A 10,289-nucleotide genomic window follows, 5' to 3' on the forward strand; every position below is an offset into this window, starting at 1 on the left:
GACCTTTGGTCTGAGACCTGACAGTCCAGATGGCACGCATGCTGCCCCGTGGCGGCGGTGTCCCGGCTTGGGACAAGAGGAGGCCCCACGGTGCGGGCTGGGGCGGCAGGCACCGCGGCGGGCGCTGAGGGTGGGGGTGATCCGCCGGACCGCCACCCCGCCGCGCTCCCAGCAAGGGGACAGAGCAACAGGCAAAAAAAAAAAAAAAAAAAAAAAAAGCCTAGGGCACCCGGGATTCCCAGGCGGTCTTCTCCCATCCAAGTACTAACCAGGCCCGACGCTGCTTAGCTTCGGAGATCAGACGAGATGGGGCGCGTTCGGGGTGGTGTGGCCGTAGACCGCGGAGGGCGCCCCTGCCCCGCTCAAGAGGCCAGCCTCACCGCGCCTCCCAGGGATAACGCTGACCCGCGCCGGGCCTGTGGAGTTCGCCGGCCCGGTCGGGCGGACTCCGGAGGACTGAGGTGAGGGACCGGGAGGGGTGGGGTGGGGTGGGGTGGGGGGCTGTCTACACACACACACACACACACACACACAAACAGACACGATGCGCCTCCACGGCTGGACCCGCCAAGGTGGAGACCTTCCAGCCCCCCTCCTCTCCTCACCTGGCCTCCTTCACCTACCCGCCCCCACCCCCAGCGCGCCGCCGCTGACTGCGCACGCGCGCTCACCCTTTGACCCCAGCCAGGGGCCGCCCTCCCGCACAACCCCTGTCAGCTGCGCCCCCGCCCCGTGGGTGGGCTGCCGCCTATTCCCCAGGGCCAGGGCTGGGGCACAGCGCATGGGGGAGGGGAGCGAGTGTAGGGGCGTCTCTCGGGATGTGTCCCATGGCTGGGGTGGGGCGGGGTGGTTTGGGGGGCGCTGAAGAAATCAGTCCCCTCCGTCTCCTACCTCTGGAAAACCCCCAACCCCTTGGAGAACTGCCGGCACCGCTAGCGTGGGGGCCGGGACCCTGCTCTGTGTCCTCCTGTGGCCCAGTCCAAGGGGCCTGGGCCTGGCCCGGGGCTGGATTGGACCCCAGCCACCCTCGGGTGTGGACTTGCTAAAAGCCGGCGATTAGATATTGGATTCGAGCTTCCTTGAGGTCATTTCACTAATGAATGCACCGAAAAGAGTTTCCTAATCCATCTGTGAGGGTGGCAACTGAAAGAGAATTTTAAAGCTGACAGGATAGGCGAGGAAAGGCATAGGAGATTTCCACACCCAGTAAGGCAGACTTTCCCGAAATGGAAGAAAGAAACGAGCAAACAGAGACACCGGTAGCCCGCCCGGATCAGAGTCTGCTCCTTAGAGAAAGCACCCTGACCAGGTTCACCCGTGGGTGGGTGGCGAGCCAGTGGCATTCAGAAGCGCGAGGCCCGCAGTCTGTGCAGAAGACACCTGCACTCGGGTGTGTGTGGCGGCACGATTCCCAAGCAGCTCCAAATGGTAATCCAAAGAGAAGCCAGGGAGTCCCCAAGGCCCCAGGTGTCCTCAGCCCACGACTGGCTGCTGTGGGAATGCGAAGCCCGGCTCCTTGTCTCAGAGCGGGACTACCAGGAGGTGTGACGTACACCCCGGGGTTCCCAGGAGGATCAGGCTGAAGCTGGTACTTGGCCTGAAAATGTCCCCTCGCATGGGCACCCCCTTCCGCTTCCGGCTCCTCTACTCCCGGTGCCCCTCCATCCAGGGGCCAGACTTTAAGAAGTCACCCGCAGGAGAATCCCGGTCCCAAAGGAGCCTTCTGGGGGACCCGTGCTGAGAGAGGTTGTGGGCATGGCCCGCTGGGGCTCTGCCCGGCCCAGGGCTGGGAGATGCCACCTCCCAGCTCCGGGTCCCTGCAGGAAGCGTTGGCAAGAACAGGGCCAGTCCCCCAAAGGCCCAGGTGCAGGGAGCCCAGGCCAAGCAGCCTGTGGAGGAAGCCACATGCCGTGCCACCCCGGGAACACGACTGCAGGTCGCGGCCCCTCCCGCCTCCTCCCCGACATGGCGCAGGGCTCAGAGACACCTGAGACGCTGCTACCAAAGTCCAAGGGGCATCGGTTGCTCCTCCAAAGCACCCGAGCAGACCGCGTTGTCCAGCCAGCCCCTGGGCCTCCCTGGGGTGCCCAGCACAAAAGTGCAGACAACCACCGGACTCGCAATATCAGTTTGAGGATGTTTCTGCCATTCTAAGGACCCGCAGGCCAGCTGGGCCTTCAGGCAGGACAGAGAGCCCCGGAGTCCGACGTGGAGAGCTGCGTGGACGTCCCCATCAGGAGGCGGTCCCCACCTCCGAGGCTCTCCCCTTGCGGGGAGCGGCAGCCCCAGGGCCTCAGGGAAGACACCAGGCTGGGCCCCCGCGGCACAGCGGGGCACGTCCCCGTCCCCGGCAGGCGACTTAGCGATGCCTGCGCCAGACTGCTGCGGCCGCCCTGCTGCCGGGTTCCTGGAGGGCTTCCTGGAAGCAGCGTCCACACCAAGCCCCTGGAAGGCCCAGGCGACGGAGGAGCCGGTCAGGCAGGGGCCGAGGACGGTGACGGGCGGGGAGGAGCGTGTCAGGCAGGGGCCGGGGACGGTGACAGGCCGGGCGGGAAGGAGCCGGTCAGGCAGGGGCCCAGGACAGTGACGGGCCTGGCCGGGGAGGAGCGAGTCAGGCAGTGGCCCAGGTGGTGGGCCGGGCGGGGAGGAGCCTGTCAGGCAGGGGCAGAGGACGGTGACGGTGACGGGCCGGGGCGGGAAGGGGCCGGTCAGGCAGGGGCAGGGGCCGAGGACAGTGACGGGCCTGGCGGGGGAGGAGCGCGTCAGGCAGGGGCAGAGGAGACGGGCTGGGTAAGGGGTAGGGTGACAGTTAGGGCACAATTCACAATCGCAAAGATGTGGAAGCGACCCGAGTGCCCATCCATCCAGGAGTGCATTAATAACATGCGGCGCGTGGACACCACGGAGTGCCGTTCGGCTGTGAGGAGCAGCGGTGAGAGGGCGCCTCTCGTGTTCTCCTGGCCAGAGCTGGAACCCGTTCCAGTAGGCCAGGTATCCCAAGAACGGACACACGAGCACCGCGTGCGCGCGCTCACCGGCAAATTGGTACGAACGGATGGACGCCTAAGTGGACAGCGAGGAATCACCTTCATCGGGTGGGTGTCGGGCGGGCGTGGGGAGGGGGTGGGCATCCACATCCATTAGGGAGGGGGTGGGTGCGCACCGACTGGGGGATGGGCGCACTTGAAGCTCTGACCCGAGGGGGGAGGCGGGGAAAGAGCAATGCACCCGACCTGAACATCGGTACCCCCACAATACGCTGGGAGAAAATGAGAAATAAATAAGGAGACAGGGGGGAGGGGGGCACGGGCAACACATGTCACCTCAATACTTGTACTCCCATCATCTGCTTGAAAAGAGAGAGAAAAGAAAATGCAATAATAGAGATAAGAGACACTTTCTAAGAAAATGAATCCGAAAAGAAAAGTAAAAGGAGGCCTGTCGAGCAGGTCTGGGTGTGACTCCGGATCCCCCAACCTCCAGTGCCACCACCAGAGATTCCTACGTGTAGCCCATAGAACCCCAAAAGCAACGGGACGGGTTCTGGTCACATACTCGCTCAAAGTGACATCCTGGAATCCTTCCGGAACTCCCTCCCCTCTCAGACTCTCGAGGTTTCCTCCAGCGTGTCGGTTCCCACAGACCAGACCTTTGGTCTGAGACCTGACAGTCCAGATGGCACGCATGCTGCCCCGTGGCGGCGGTGTCCCGGCTTGGGACAAGAGGAGGCCCCACGGTGCGGGCTGGGGCGGCAGGCACCGCGGCGGGCGCTGAGGGTGGGGGTGATCCGCCGGACCGCCACCCCGCCGCGCTCCCAGCAAGGGGACAGAGCAACAGGCAAAAAAAAAAAAAAAAAAAAGCCTAGGGCACCCGGGATTCCCAGGCGGTCTTCTCCCATCCAAGTACTAACCAGGCCCGACGCTGCTTAGCTTCGGAGATCAGACGAGATGGGGCGCGTTCGGGGTGGTGTGGCCGTAGACCGCGGAGGGCGCCCCTGCCCCGCTCAAGAGGCCAGCCTCACCGCGCCTCCCAGGGATAACGCTGACCCGCGCCGGGCCTGTGGAGTTCGCCGGCCCGGTCGGGCGGACTCCGGAGGACTGAGGTGAGGGACCGGGAGGGGTGGGGTGGGGTGGGGTGGGGGGCTGTCTACACACACACACACACACACACACACAAACAGACACGATGCGCCTCCACGGCTGGACCCGCCAAGGTGGAGACCTTCCAGCCCCCCTCCTCTCCTCACCTCGCCTCCTTCACCTACCCGCCCCCACCCCCAGCGCGCCGCCGCTGACTGCGCACGCGCGCTCACCCTTTGACCCCAGCCAGGGGCCGCCCTCCCGCACAACCCCTGTCAGCTGCGCCCCCGCCCCGTGGGTGGGCTGCCGCCTATTCCCCAGGGCCAGGGCTGGGGCACAGCGCATGGGGGAGGGGAGCGAGTGTAGGGGCGTCTCTCGGGATGTGTCCCATGGCTGGGGTGGGGCGGGGTGGTTTGGGGGGCGCTGAAGAAATCAGTCCCCTCCGTCTCCTACCTCTGGAAAACCCCCAACCCCTTGGAGAACTGCCGGCACCGCTAGCGTGGGGGCCGGGACCCTGCTCTGTGTCCTCCTGTGGCCCAGTCCAAGGGGCCTGGGCCTGGCCCGGGGCTGGATTGGACCCCAGCCACCCTCGGGTGTGGACTTGCTAAAAGCCGGCGATTAGATATTGGATTCGAGCTTCCTTGAGGTCATTTCACTAATGAATGCACCGAAAAGAGTTTCCTAATCCATCTGTGAGGGTGGCAACTGAAAGAGAATTTTAAAGCTGACAGGATAGGCGAGGAAAGGCATAGGAGATTTCCACACCCAGTAAGGAAGACTTTCCCGAAATGGAAGAAAGAAACGAGCAAACAGAGACACCGGTAGCCCGCCCGGATCAGAGTCTGCTCCTTAGAGAAAGCACCCTGACCAGGTTCACCCGTGGGTGGGTGGCGAGCCAGTGGCATTCAGAAGCGCGAGGCCCGCAGTCTGTGCAGAAGACACCTGCACTCGGGTGTGTGTGGCGGCACGATTCCCAAGCAGCTCCAAATGGTAATCCAAAGAGAAGCCAGGGAGTCCCCAAGGCCCCAGGTGTCCTCAGCCCACGACTGGCTGCTGTGGGAATGCGAAGCCCGGCTCCTTGTCTCAGAGCGGGACTACCAGGAGGTGTGACGTACACCCCGGGGTTCCCAGGAGGATCAGGCTGAAGCTGGTACTTGGCCTGAAAATGTCCCCTCGCATGGGCACCCCCTTCCGCTTCCGGCTCCTCTACTCCCGGTGCCCCTCCATCCAGGGGCCAGACTTTAAGAAGTCACCCGCAGGAGAATCCCGGTCCCAAAGGAGCCTTCTGGGGGACCCGTGCTGAGAGAGGTTGTGGGCATGGCCCGCTGGGGCTCTGCCCGGCCCAGGGCTGGGAGATGCCACCTCCCAGCTCCGGGTCCCTGCAGGAAGCGTTGGCAAGAACAGGGCCAGTCCCCCAAAGGCCCAGGTGCAGGGAGCCCAGGCCAAGCAGCCTGTGGAGGAAGCCACATGCCGTGCCACCCCGGGAACACGACTGCAGGTCGCGGCCCCTCCCGCCTCCTCCCCGACATGGCGCAGGGCTCAGAGACACCTGAGACGCTGCTACCAAAGTCCAAGGGGCATCGGTTGCTCCTCCAAAGCACCCGAGCAGACCGCGTTGTCCAGCCAGCCCCTGGGCCTCCCTGGGGTGCCCAGCACAAAAGTGCAGACAACCACCGGACTCGCGATATCAGTTTGAGGATGTTTCTGCCATTCTAAGGACCCGCAGGCCAGCTGGGCCTTCAGGCAGGACAGAGAGCCCCGGAGTCCGACGTGGAGAGCTGCGTGGACGTCCCCATCAGGAGGCGGTCCCCACCTCCGAGGCTCTCCCCTTGCGGGGAGCGGCAGCCCCAGGGCCTCAGGGAAGACACCAGGCTGGGCCCCCGCGGCACAGCGGGGCACGTCCCCGTCCCCGGCAGGCGACTTAGCGATGCCTGCGCCAGACTGCTGCGGCCGCCCTGCTGCCGGGTTCCTGGAGGGCTTCCTGGAAGCAGCGTCCACACCAAGCCCCTGGAAGGCCCAGGCGACGGAGGAGCCGGTCAGGCAGGGGCCGAGGACGGTGACGGGCGGGGAGGAGCGTGTCAGGCAGGGGCCGGGGACGGTGACAGGCCAGGCGGGAAGGAGCCGGTCAGGCAGGGGCCCAGGACAGTGACGGGCCTGGCCGGGGAGGAGCGAGTCAGGCAGTGGCCCAGGTGGTGGGCCGGGCGGGGAGGAGCCTGTCAGGCAGGGGCAGAGGACGGTGACGGTGACGGGCCGGGGCGGGAAGGGGCCGGTCAGGCAGGGGCAGGGGCCGAGGACAGTGACGGGCCTGGCGGGGGAGGAGCGCGTCAGGCAGGGGCAGAGGAGACGGGCTGGGTAAGGGGTAGGGTGACAGTTAGGGCACAATTCACAATCGCAAAGATGTGGAAGCGACCCGAGTGCCCATCCATCCAGGAGTGCATTAATAACATGCGGCGCGTGGACACCACGGAGTGCCGTTCGGCTGTGAGGAGCAGCGGTGAGAGGGCGCCTCTCGTGTTCTCCTGGCCAGAGCTGGAACCCGTTCCAGTAGGCCAGGTATCCCAAGAACGGACACACGAGCACCGCGTGCGCGCGCTCACCGGCAAATTGGTACGAACGGATGGACGCCTAAGTGGACAGCGAGGAATCACCTTCATCGGGTGGGTGTCGGGCGGGCGTGGGGAGGGGGTGGGCATCCACATCCATTAGGGAGGGGGTGGGTGCGCACCGACTGGGGGATGGGCGCACTTGAAGCTCTGACCCGAGGGGGGAGGCGGGGAAAGAGCAATGCACCCGACCTGAACATCGGTACCCCCACAATACGCTGGGAGAAAATGAGAAATAAATAAGGAGACAGGGGGGAGGGGGGCACGGGCAACACATGTCACCTCAATACTTGTACTCCCATCATCTGCTTGAAAAGAGAGAGAAAAGAAAATGCAATAATAGAGATAAGAGACACTTTCTAAGAAAATGAATCCAAAAAGAAAAGTAAAAGGAGGCCTGTCGAGCAGGTCTGGGTGTGACTCCGGATCCCCCAACCTCCAGTGCCACCACCAGAGATTCCTACGTGTAGCCCATAGAACGCCAAAAGCAACGGGACGGGTTCTGGTCACATACTCGCTCAAAGTGACATCCTGGAATCCTTCCGGAACTCCCTCCCCTCTCAGACTCTCGAGGTTTCCTCCAGCGTGTCGGTTCCCACAGACCAGACCTTTGGTCTGAGACCTGACAGTCCAGATGGCACGCATGCTGCCCCGTGGCGGCGGTGTCCCCGCTTGGGACAAGAGGAGGCCCCACGGTGCGGGCTGGGGCGGCAGGCACCGCGGCGGGCGCTGAGGGTGGGGGCGATCCGCCGGACCGCCACCCCGCCGCGCTCCCAGCAAGGGGACAGAACAACAGGCAAGAAAAAAAAAAAAGTCTTGGGCACCCGGGATTCCCAGGCGGTCTTCTGGTCTTCTCCCATCCAAGTACTAACCAGGCCTGATGCTGCTTAGCTTCGGAGATCAGAGGAGATGGGACGCGTTCAGGGTGTTGTGGCTGTAGACTGCGGTGGGCTCCCCTGCCCTGCTCAAGAAGCCAGGCTCACTGCACTTCCCCCCGTTAGCGCTGACCGGCGCCGGGCCTGTTGAGTTCTCCGCCCTGGTCGGGCGGACTCCGGAGGACTGAGGTGAGGGATGGGATGGGGCTGGGTGGGGTGGGGTGGGGGGCTGTCTACACACACACACACACACACACACACACACACACGATGAGCCACCACGGCTGGACCCACCAATGTGGAGACCTTCCAGCCCCCCTCCTCTCCTCACCTCGCCTCCTTACCCTACCAGCCCCCTACCCCAGCACGCTGCTGCTGACTGTGAACACGCGCGCCCTTTGACCCTAGCCAGGTGCCGCCCTCCCGCACAACCCCTTTCAGCTGCGCCCCCGCCCTGTGCATGGGCTGCCGCCTCTCTGCCTCAGATCATGGCTGGGGCACAGTGCATAGGGGAAGGGAGTGAGTGTACTGGCATCTCTCGGGATGGGTGGTGGGGGGCGCTGAAGAAATTAGTGTCCTCCATCTCCTACCTCTGGAAAACCCCCAATCCCTTGGAGAACTGCCGACACCGCTACCGTGGGGGCCGGGACCCTGCTCTGTGTCCTCCTGTGGCCCAGTCCAAGGTGCCTGGGCCTGGCCAGGGTTGGATTGGACCCCAACCACCCTGGGGTGTGGACTTGCTAAAAATGGGCGATTAGAGATTTGGTTCCAGCTTCATTGAGGGTCATTTCACTAACGTAGGCACCGAAAAGACGTTCCTAATCCTTCTGTGAGGGTGGCAACTGAAAGAATTTTAAAGCTGACAGAATAGGCGAGGAAATGCATAGGAGATTTCCACACCCAGTAAGGAAGCCTTTCCCGAAATGGAAGAAAGAAACAAGCAAAAAGATACAGCTGTATCCCGCCCGGATCACAGTGTGCTCCTTAGAGAAAGTACCCTGACCAGGTTCACCTGTGGGTCACGAGCGGCATTCAGAAGAGCCAGGCCCGCAGCCTATGCAAAAGACACCTGCGCTCAGGTGTCTGTGGCGGCACAATTCACAATTGCAAAGATGTGGAAGAGACCCGAATACCTACCGATCCATGAGTGGATTAATAAAATTTGGCGCGTGGACACCACGGAGTGCTATTTGGCTATGAGGAACAGCGGTGAGAGGGCACCTCTCGTGTTCTCCTGGCCGGAGCTGGAACCCATTCCAGCAAGCCAAGTATCCCAAGAATGGACTCAGGAACACCACGTGCATTCTCACTGGCAAATTGGTAGGAACCCATGGAGACCTAAGTGGACGTAGAGGAATCACCTTGATCGGGTGGAGGTCGGTCGGGTGGAGGTCGGTCCGGTGGGGGGAGAGGATGGGCATACACACCCTTTAGGAATGGGGTAGGTGTGCACCAACTGGGGGATGGGCGCACTTGAAGCTCTGACCAGAGGGGGAAGGCGGGGAGAGGACAATGTACCCTACCTTAACATTGGTACCCCCACCATACACTGCTAAAACATGAGAGATAAATGAATAAGACAACAGGGGAAGGGGGGCATGGGCCCCCCTCCCCCTGTTGGAATACATGGAACGTTAATACTTGTACTCCCATAATCTGCTTGAAAAGAGAGAGAAAAGAAAATGCAATAATGGAGGTAAGATGCAGTTTTTTTTTTTGGAGACAGAGTCTTGCTTTGTTGCCCTGGCTACAGTGAGTGCCATGGCGTCAGCCTAGTTCACAGCAACCTCAATCTCCTGGACTCTGGCAATCCTGCTGCCTCAGCCTCCCAAGTAGCTGGGACTACAGGCATGCGCCACCATGCCTGGCTAATATTTTTTTCGTATATATATATATATTAGTTGGCCAATTAATTTCTTTCTATTTATAGTAGAGATGGGGTCTCGCTCTTGCTCAGGCTGGTTTCGAACTCCTGACCTCGAGCAATCCGCCCACCTCGGCCTCCCAGTGTGCTAGGATTACAGGCGTGAGCCACCACGCCCGGTCAAGAGGCATTTTTTTTTTAAAAATGACTCCAAAATTAAAAGTAAAAGGAGGCCTGTCGAGCACGTCTGTGTGTGACTGTGCATCCCCCAACTTCCGGTGCCACCACCAAAGATTCCTACGTGTAGCCCATAGAACGCCAAAATCAATGGGACGAGTTCTGGTCACATACTCCCTCAAAATGACATCCTGGCCTTCTGCACCTCCCTCCCCTCTCTGAATCTCAAGGTTTCCTCCAGCGTGTTGGTTCCACAGACCAGACCCTTGGTCTGAGACCCGACAGTGCAGATGCCACGTCTGCTGCCGCGTGGCGGTGGTACTGCAGCTTGGGGCAAGAGGAGGCCCCACGGAACCGGCTGGGGTGCCAGGCACGGTGGTGGGTGCTGAGGGTTGTGGTCACCCCCCTGGACCCCCGCCACGCTCTCCGAATGGTGACAGAACAAATGACATCGACAGTGACAATAACATTAACAGTGACAATGACATCGACAGTGTCAATGACAGTGACAATGGCATCGTCAGTGACAATAACATCGACAGTGACAATCACAATGACAGTGACAATGACAACAGTGAAAATGACATCGACAGTGACAATGAGAACAGTTACAATGACATCGACAGCGACAATGACAAAAGTGACAATGACATCAGCAGTGACAATGACAAACACATTCACAATGACATCG

At 61.7% G+C, this 10,289-nt stretch overlaps 2 pseudogenes; both read right to left on the reverse strand.

Moving 5' to 3' along the window:
- Positions 1 to 217: 217 nt before the first annotated feature.
- Positions 218 to 339, reverse strand: LOC142866932 (uncharacterized; annotated as a pseudogene).
- Positions 340 to 3,858: 3,519 nt separating this feature from the next.
- Positions 3,859 to 3,980, reverse strand: LOC142866933 (uncharacterized; annotated as a pseudogene).
- Between the last annotated feature and the right edge of the window lie 6,309 nt (positions 3,981 to 10,289).

The sequence above is a fragment of the Microcebus murinus genome, unplaced genomic scaffold, assembly GCF_040939455.1.
Source record: "Microcebus murinus isolate Inina unplaced genomic scaffold, M.murinus_Inina_mat1.0 scaf007_hap2_Mmur4.0, whole genome shotgun sequence".
NCBI classification, from domain to species: Eukaryota; Metazoa; Chordata; class Mammalia; order Primates; family Cheirogaleidae; genus Microcebus; species Microcebus murinus.